This window comes from Xenopus tropicalis, chromosome 3 (assembly GCF_000004195.4).
Source record: "Xenopus tropicalis strain Nigerian chromosome 3, UCB_Xtro_10.0, whole genome shotgun sequence".
NCBI lineage: Eukaryota > Metazoa > Chordata > Amphibia > Anura > Pipidae > Xenopus > Xenopus tropicalis.
Window position 1 is genome coordinate 65,471,387 of NC_030679.2, and position 9,134 is coordinate 65,480,520.

General features: G+C 38.6%; 1 protein-coding gene across 4 annotated transcripts in view; it reads right to left on the bottom strand.

The window, feature by feature from the left end:
* The window catches only part of nrcam (neuronal cell adhesion molecule), a 123,425-nt gene extending 118,226 nt beyond the window's left edge, over positions 1 to 5,199 (bottom strand). For 3 of the 4 annotated variants that reach the window (XM_012958697.3, XM_012958694.3, XM_031897722.1), the window contains exon 1: positions 5,056 to 5,199. The gene's annotated coding sequence lies outside the window, so the exon portion shown is untranslated. 4 annotated transcript variants of the gene reach the window in all.
* Between the last annotated feature and the right edge of the window lie 3,935 nt (positions 5,200 to 9,134).

The following is a 9,134-nucleotide window of genomic DNA, read 5'->3' on the forward strand; positions in this document are numbered from 1 at the left end:
CCAACCTGGCCCAAGGAAAGTCATGATACCGAAGCTTGAATGAATCCGAAACTTTCGTAATCGTTGCAACAAATACGATTTTTGTTGCACAAATTGTCGCAAAGTACAAAAAAGTCATGCAAATTAACAAAAAAATCGCAGAAAATACGCACAGTTGTAAAACTGTAAAAAAAAATTGTATTCAGACTCAATTGTACATTTATGAATGTGCCCCATAGAGTCAAATTTATTCTTAATTCTTTATTCATTAATTTTAATGAACACTAACGGCCACTGCAAGTCATAACTTAACTAAATGGCAATATTGTAGATATTTTGATTGGAAACTACAATTCTTACATAATCATCAAAGTCCATCAAACTTTATACTTTGTACTCAGCGTGTCATTATTTATCTTTTCTAACTGGTAAAATATGTGCTAGGGCTGACTCCCCAAGTATAATATGGGTAAGAAATATGTGCATGTTAGTGTCAGCCTACTCACTTCAAGGTTGGTTACACAGCTAAAGGTGGTATAATGCAGCCATATTTCCATAACCCACTATAAATATTTATGGCCAAGTTTCTTTAAAGCTTCCATGAATTAAAATACTTGCCCTAACTGAAAGAATGAATACTAATGGGTATTGACTAAAGAGCAGTAAAGGAACCATGTATAAATACCCTTGTGTGTATTTGTATTGCTTTCTCTTCCAAGTAAAGTGATTGTGAGAGCCCTATTTATAACTTATGTAAATTGGAATAAGGGTTGAATTTGTTCTAATTTTCCAATTTTCAGTCTACATATTTTGACCAAAATGTTTTATTTTTTATATGGTATAAAATAAATTATATTTGATATTAATTTTATATTATAAAATTTATTTATATTAACAGTTTTTCCTTGTGATTTCCATTCTGAAAACTTTCAAAAGCATTTCTGTTTTTTTTTATACTGACAATTCACTTTTTGGATGGTTCATAAAGAGGCATTATTAAACCCACATATTTTGGAGCATATTCCTACAAAGCCTACATGGGTTGCTGGAAGTTTTGACTGAGCTATACAGGTACATTTATATAATTCATATACATTTCATGTAATTCATGACTATGAGCATCTTATGATGGCAGTAAATTTTGCTAATTATAAATGTTAGAAGGTCAGAAATAAGTTTACATAAATATTGCTGTTCCTTGTCAGTTATAATGCAAATGTAAATATAGAATATTTGATAATAAAAGATAAGGACTCCATTAAAGAAATTAAAGAAAACAAGTGTCTTTTGGGAACTCAGTCACGTTTTCTGCAACAATTTTGCATGAATCTGAGTCTTGAGAGTTCACAAATCAGCCCCCAACTGTTTAAAATGTCAACGAGTCCAATCACACAATGGGACTCTATACAGTCCAGTTGTAGGTGTCTGAAGAAAGTGCTGCATATTGCAACACTGGGCCAACACAGGCTGAAAGAATAATAAACTAGGGTATTCCGCCTCTCTGGTTCTGACAAGTACAGCTGTCTGGTTTTTAAAATTTTGAAAACCTGACAGAAATCCTAAGAATTCTGTCCCACAGACACAATAACCACATCCCAGACGTCTTCACACCACCAGAAACATCAAATCATGTTGCTACCCACGTGAGGACATTCCTGGGGTGCGTGATGACATTGGGGGATGATGCCATCACGCCCACCCCCTATGTCCAGGCTTATAACCTGGCAAAGGTGGCAACCCTATAACAAACTCTCTGTTGCATGCTTTGTGATTACTTCCTAAAAATACTGAAGTGCTACTTCTCCTAATTTTTTTTTAGACAGAAAAACTAGGCATTGTATAAAACAGGGATATCCAAGCCTTACATAAGCTTATATTTTTATTTTAAAATTATATATATATATATATAAAAGTCTTTTGGAAGTAGTACAGCACCCTGTCAACAATTAGTATGTGGTGCACGTCCTCTATAGGTTCCGACTCCGATTATAAAATCTGAAGTTTTTCAAAAATGGACAGCACACACCATTAAAGTGCAAAAAATGTATTGTATAAAAATTACATCAAATGCTCACTGTACATATATATGCGACCTTTCCAGCCAGTCGCTTATATGTGTACAGTATGCACTCACACAGAAACCTTCATCTGGAGTGGAAAAAAAAATATACCTTGGTAAATATGACAGGTATATAAAAATCAGTTGCTGGGGGGCCCTGGAGAGTAGGGCTCCCAGTAAGCAATTTCAGTCTTGGTAAAACAGGTCAACGTACCAAAATTTTGGGGCCATAAATTGAATTTGCTGTGGGGCCGGTAACATCTAGATACACCATTGATGCGGTGTCAGATCTGGTCCACATATGCACATTGATGCGGTACTTGTGCTGACGGCCTGCATAGCTTCAATTCAATATGGGACTGCTCTAACTGTTTGGCCCTGTCCCATATTGCTCACCTCAAGGTAGCCGTATCGGTGAAAGATGCAAAAGATGTAGATTTTCACATGTAAGGCCAGCTTGAGACTGAATGCTACATTTCTATCTGTTAATGCACATGAATCACATCTCTGGTTTATGTGTACAAACATGCACCCATTTCATACAACCCAGGGCAATCATAATAGTTAATAACAGACTTTCAACTACGGTAACTTTACTGAGCTGAGTTCAAGTCTATGAAGACCTTATTAATCCATGCATTTAGAGCTATAGGATTGTATGGGTCTGTTACAGCTTCTACCTGTTGGAACTATCTTTCCTGCTTCTTGGGGTGGACAAAGCCTACATTTCATGACCATTAAAGTGGTAGTCCAACTTTAAGTATGTTATAGAATGGCCAATTCTTAGCAACTTTTCAACTGGTATTCATGTTTTATTTGCTATAGGTTTTTAGTTATTCACCTTCTTTATCTGTTCCGACCTTTAAATAGGGATCAAGGAGCAGCAAAAAAGCTATTGTATTCAGAGTCCACAGTTTTTTTCTTATATTTCTGTTCAATCCTGCTCCTGTTCATCTTTCACTTTCTAAAGATGGCCATACACTGTAAGATCTTCTCCCAATGGGCAAAAGCCCATCTGTTTTGCCCATACATGGTCTAAAGGATATTGGCAGCTGGAATCGGCCTGTGTATGGCCACCTTAATTCACACCACTGCATGGTTGCTAGGGTATTTTGGACCTAAGCAACCAGATACATGCTAAAATTCCAAACTAGAGAGCTGCCAAACTAAAAGCTAAATAATTGAAAAACCACAGATAATACAAAATGACAAATTGACAAATTGTCTTAGAATATCACTCTATGCATGGCCTTCTACACATGGGAGTTCTGGGGGTTTGGTTAAGCTGTTCCAAATAACACAGGGCCTACAAAATACTGTGGGGATCTGAGTCATGAAAGCTGGTAGCAACATTAGATGTTGACACATCTTGCTCTATTTTTTAGGCACATGAGAGAAGTTTAGGAGTTCATGATGCTGCTACCTCTGGTTACATGTCTAAGTACCCACATTTGACCCATTACTAACATTTGGACAGCTGTGTCTCACAAAAATTCTTGTATTTTTCCCATTAGCTTTCCTTTAGAAGAAAAATTCCCAAGGGCTGGGACCTCTGGACTCATTTCCATTGAGCCCCTACATTCTGTCCTGGTAAATGTACATACAAGGCAATTCATACCAATTGATACTGATGATATTGTTTATATTAGCATTACTTCTTTATTACGGATTTGTTAGTATCTACCCCATAAATATATAAAAGGACAGTGGCTATGGGTATGGACTAGATTGATATATAATAATGAACTACTGATTCTAATAGGAAATGCTGATGTTGCATAAAGCTATGCATTATTAGCAGGGGGCGCTAATATAAAAACCAGGTGAGTATAATGTTGGGTTAAAACAGTATTACCACAGATTTGTTGGGGGCTGCGTGGTTCTACCAGTTATATGCAGTATCTGCCCAGCAGTGCATTAAAGCAGCACTGCAGTATTCATAAAAGTCAGCAGGGTTAGTAAGGCCTTAAGGCAGCAGGAAAACCAAACCTAAAGGTAGGGTGATTTAAGACACACTAAAAAAAACCACACTTTCTTGAGACCAGGCTTGACTGTGCTATTGTAGTGACATATTCCAGTCAACATCTATCACCTGTAGAGCTATTATGACAGGACACATTATGTAAGATATTTTGCAGAGCAGGCCCTCTGACTATAATGCATTACACTGGGGACATCCCCAGGCAGCTCCCCGCTGTTACTTAGTCCCCATTAATGTGGATAGTGGTACCTATGCAGCAGCATCAGTAGTAGCACTTGGTGCATTCAGACACACCCATTAAAGAAACAGGCCATTCTCCTTCATTTCCTGCTGCATACACATCCTCTATTTACTTTACTAGTGATCTAATGTACCAAGTCCATACTCCGTTTTAACTAAGAATTGTGAAAAGCACAGTCAGGGTCGCTAGGAATGATTTTCTACCTTAAAAATCAGATCACTTCAAAATGTTCTACTCCATGGAGGATAGTGTATACAAGCACAGTGCCTATACTTATGCATTAGGCAACACTAGCTTCTGCAGAACTACAGCTCTCAGATTCCCAGGCCAACTACACTACTTAAGATGAAGGACGCAGGAAGCTGGTTTTCTGCTTGTACCTATTCATCTGCCTGCCCATGTTACAGATTATATGGCTGCGCAAATTACTAATCCCCAACCTTATCCTAACATCACGATCTTCTTTCCTCCTCCAGCCATCATAGGCATGTGGATCTGAAGCAACTCCACTAGCAGGAGCCCTAGTTGTGGCCGTGCCTGCCCAGTAGTTGTGGAAGCACAGTCCGTATGGGTTCCATAAGCCATTATCATTGAGAAATGCTGATCTCTGGGAGCATCCAGCCCCGGGCTGAAGCACAAGCACTAAACCGATTACACCACGTCTGCATAGTGCATCTGTTGCCCTGCAGCGCAGGTCTCCTATAGGGCAGGATTGCCAGTGACAGCTCCCTCCCACCGCACTCTCACTGCAGACAGGTGTACGCTGCCTTCTACAAATGCCAAGAAGCCCCTTACCTCTATGGCTGCAAGCAGCGGTTCCGATAGCAGATAATTAGGGCTGTGGGTGCTGCTTTGCTCTCATTCACACACACAAGCAATCGCGTCTCTGTGCAGCCTGACTTCCAGCAAGCAGCATCCTCCGCACACAGCGCGCTCCCGACTCCAGCCCCACAGCTCCCTCCTCCCTCCCGCTGCCCAGGGGATCGGGGACGAGCATGCCAAGCCAGAGGCACGTTTGTTACACAGTGGGTGCGCCTTCCTATTGGGCCCTGACTTCTGTGCCCGCCGCGCCACTTATGTACAAGCAATGCAATACAAATAAAAGAGTAGCCAAAGTATATCCAATATTATGGGAATAAGAAATCAGGTTACTGTGTAACTGCAATGTTACTTGTGATCATATATGGTTATGAGAATGGATACTTTGCCCAAAAACCACTCAAGCCCATTTACCAGGCCTTGGGGAGGAGAATATTCCTATCTAAAGCCCGAAGTGGCCTTTTGTTCCTAATAGATAAAGACTATGGTAGACTAAAACAGAGTAGGTACAAATTCTATTTGCCACATTTGAGGCATTTGATTTTTAAATACTGAAATAACTGGCTTAATGCCTATGCATTTTCTTCTTGCTTAGAAATAGTGGCATCTCCATGTTTGATTCACTGTTCCAGTGTAACTGATTAATATTGCCAAGAAGGTACTGTTTTTCCAAAACAATTAGTGTCTAGATACTTCACTAATGTCTATGGCACAGGGATATCACAGCAAGCATAGCAACTGCCAATGTGGATACAGAGAATCACAGAGTGCAGACAGGGAGCAGGCCAAAACTTTATATCGCTTTGCGGTTTACAGTTTAGGGTTCTATTAGCACTCTAGTGTCCATTTACACTGCAAATTCACCCTGCCAGCTCTACATAATTGACAGCCTTCCTGGATTCCCCTGCTTATCTGTGGCAATAAATGTGGCTTATGTCTTTTCCCTGACCCCACCACTAAGTTTCCCTCCAAGCCTCAAAGTACTTGGCACATACTGCACTGCCCCTCTTTTGGTTTGCCATCAACAAGATTTAAGCTTTTAATCTGTGCCCAGCTTTCTAATCCTGCAGATATCAGTGCTTACACAGAAATGTGGCTGGCCTGGGCCAGAAACATATATAAATATGCAAAAACACTCTAATTACAGGGATCTGCTACCCTAATGCTATTCCAATGCAGAATACTAAAATATACATAAATATATACATCAGAACTCTATTTACATCCCTTGATTTTCCATTTTTCCATATTTGATAATTTTTTTTTGTGGTGCCGAATCCTGGATTCGGTGCATCCTTAAATAATAATAATACCTGGAAATCCACCATTACAAGGCAGTCCCAACAATAATCTAGCTCACACTATCACAGCCCTAGGATTAATCCAATGGCACTCTGCACAGTAATCAAGAGTTCCCCATTTTTTGTTCCCTGATGACCATGGCCAATGCATTCTTGGCCACTAAGTGGGCAAGTAGCATCCAAGACTTTTGATGTATTCTGTTAAAGGGCCATTCTGCCTTTTGCAAAGTTCAACCAGACAGATATGACTTTGCAAAGGAAGTGCATTACCCAATATGATGCTTTAAAAAAAAAATGCATCCTTTACATTATTGAAATTATTAATCATTAAGATAAGCCCTGTACTCTGAGTTATTCCTCTGGAGAAGGAGGGTCACTAACTACAGACGTGCAGAGATTGGCAGTGAAGATTGATGGCAGGGAGGGTTAAGTGCTTAGTCCCCCCTTAGCCAACTGGATTACCGTAAAGAGAATGCTGGCTGGGCACGCACAGTAGTGCTCAGTGCAGCCACACAGTGGTACTCGAAAGTTTGCGAAAACTTTAAAAAATGTATAGCTTTGTGAGAAGTCCAGTTGATGTGGATGGATGTGGAATAAAGTGTGATAATAAAGAGGACATTTTTTTAAGTACTCTTTTAGTAGAATAATAAATAGTTATTATTCTACTAAAAGAGTACTAAAAAAAAAATGTCCTCTTTATACTCCATACTCTGAGTTCTGCACAAATAGATGTCAGCTCACTTTTTTCAAAGTGGTTTTAACGATTGTCTCTCTGCAGCTTAATAATGTTTTAATATATTATTAAAGGTTTAACTTTTTATTCAATTTTGGTATCAATATTCTAGATGGGGCCTTACCATACCATAGCTCATCGAACCTATCTTCAGCAGAATTACTCACTATACCCCCCGCCAAAAAAAATAAAAACTTCTCCAACCCTATAGTCATTCTCTATCCCAAACCAGCTGCGCCATCACTGAGGTGCAGCCCATCCCTGGCAAAGAGCCTGTAGCCGAAATAAAATCATTCCAGTTTTATGTTATATTGGGGCTGGATTTCAAGGTGCACAAGAACCCATCATTTATAAATAGGGAAAGATTAAACTATTTCTCTAGGAAAGTTAAAATGTATCATACTAAAAGTTTTGCATGCCGTGAGTCATTCACTTGCTGTCAATCAGCTTAAATAAATGGCAAACAGATTGCTATAAGCCACAGGTAGCTGCTAGAAGGGCTAGAGGAGGCAAACCAATAAACAGTAAAAAAGCATATTAAAACTGGCTTTAATAAACTATATCAGCAATTAGAAAACATTTTGTCTACTGCTGAGTTTCATTTCTTCAACTCTACTGCCTTTATACTTGAATAGTTCTCACTATACTTTAGAAAAACAACATTGATTTTAAACTTGCAAGTTCATGTTATAATGATTTCATTGCAATTTTTTAAAATTATGTGACCATTATGTCAGTAGTAGACCAGAAGTGTGAATAACAAATGTTCTGTTTATTCTCCTCTCTAAAGGCTTCATAATCACTTTTACAATTGGAATAATTTAAAGCAATAGTGTCATTTGGGGCTTTTGCTGCTCTGTGCGGAGCGCACACGCCAGGCTGGAAAGTGGTGTATGACTGGCGTATGTCTCTCACACTGATGGGAAACAGTGGCTCCTGACTCCAGATGCTGGGGAAGGGCAAGAAAGCCGGGAAGTCTACGTAATATTAAATAACTCATAATTTATATGAAACTATGGCACTGTTAATTTAGCACTGATGTATAGAATTACATTTGCTGCTACCCAAGGGTTTGTCAGATAAATTCAACAAGACACAGAACTGGACTCTCTGATTAAAGGAAGGTTTTCACCAGCTCAGTTCCTCATGTACAAAAAGTTGCAGTTTTTGATCCCAATTATATAGGAAAAGCTAATGCCTGAAAGTGTTATAATGCCATACATTTGTCAGGAGAAAGAAATGCACCAGAATGCACCTGGTTTGTGTTCAAAAAACACAAACAATCAATATGAGCCTATAGTATGTCAGCCACGATAATACAATAGAGTGATAACAGAGATGCAAATGACTTATCAGCCATGCTGGAAATGCTAGTTATGCTATCTGTAAAACCCATTAGGTAAAGAAGACACTAGATTTGTTTGAGAACTACAAATAACACAAGTTCAAAGTTTTTAACTCAAAAGGAGACAGGTGGAATCTATGCAAAGTCATAGTAATTCTAGTTATTAACTCAAATTTACATTTTGTGCTTGCATGGAAACCTATATTTCCTGGCAATCTTAAGTGTTAAATGAATTCTGTACTAGTGAAAATATAGCTATATTCTTATTCTTTAGTTTATGGACACATGAATAGGATCTTGATTGGAGTAATACTTTCCCAAGACTCAATGTAAGATGGGTGATCATTAATCATCATAATTATTCTTCATCCCTTTAAAATGTCATATCTTGTGAATAGGGCTGTCTAATGATCCTTGTATTATGTAAGCCCTGTTTGTAAAATGTTGCGTAACTTGCTAGCTCTGTATAAATAAAAGGATGATGTGAGGCTTGGCCACAGTGGGATTGACAGCCTTTGTATATCGGTATGAAGTGGTGTATAATAAATCTCACTCTATAATAAAGATGCAAAGACACAATGCACTTAAGATATCACACTGGGAAAAAATGGCAGAATTTCCTTTTAAATAATGCATAGGCTAGAGGAATATGGATTTCAATAAGTTTCATTTCAAT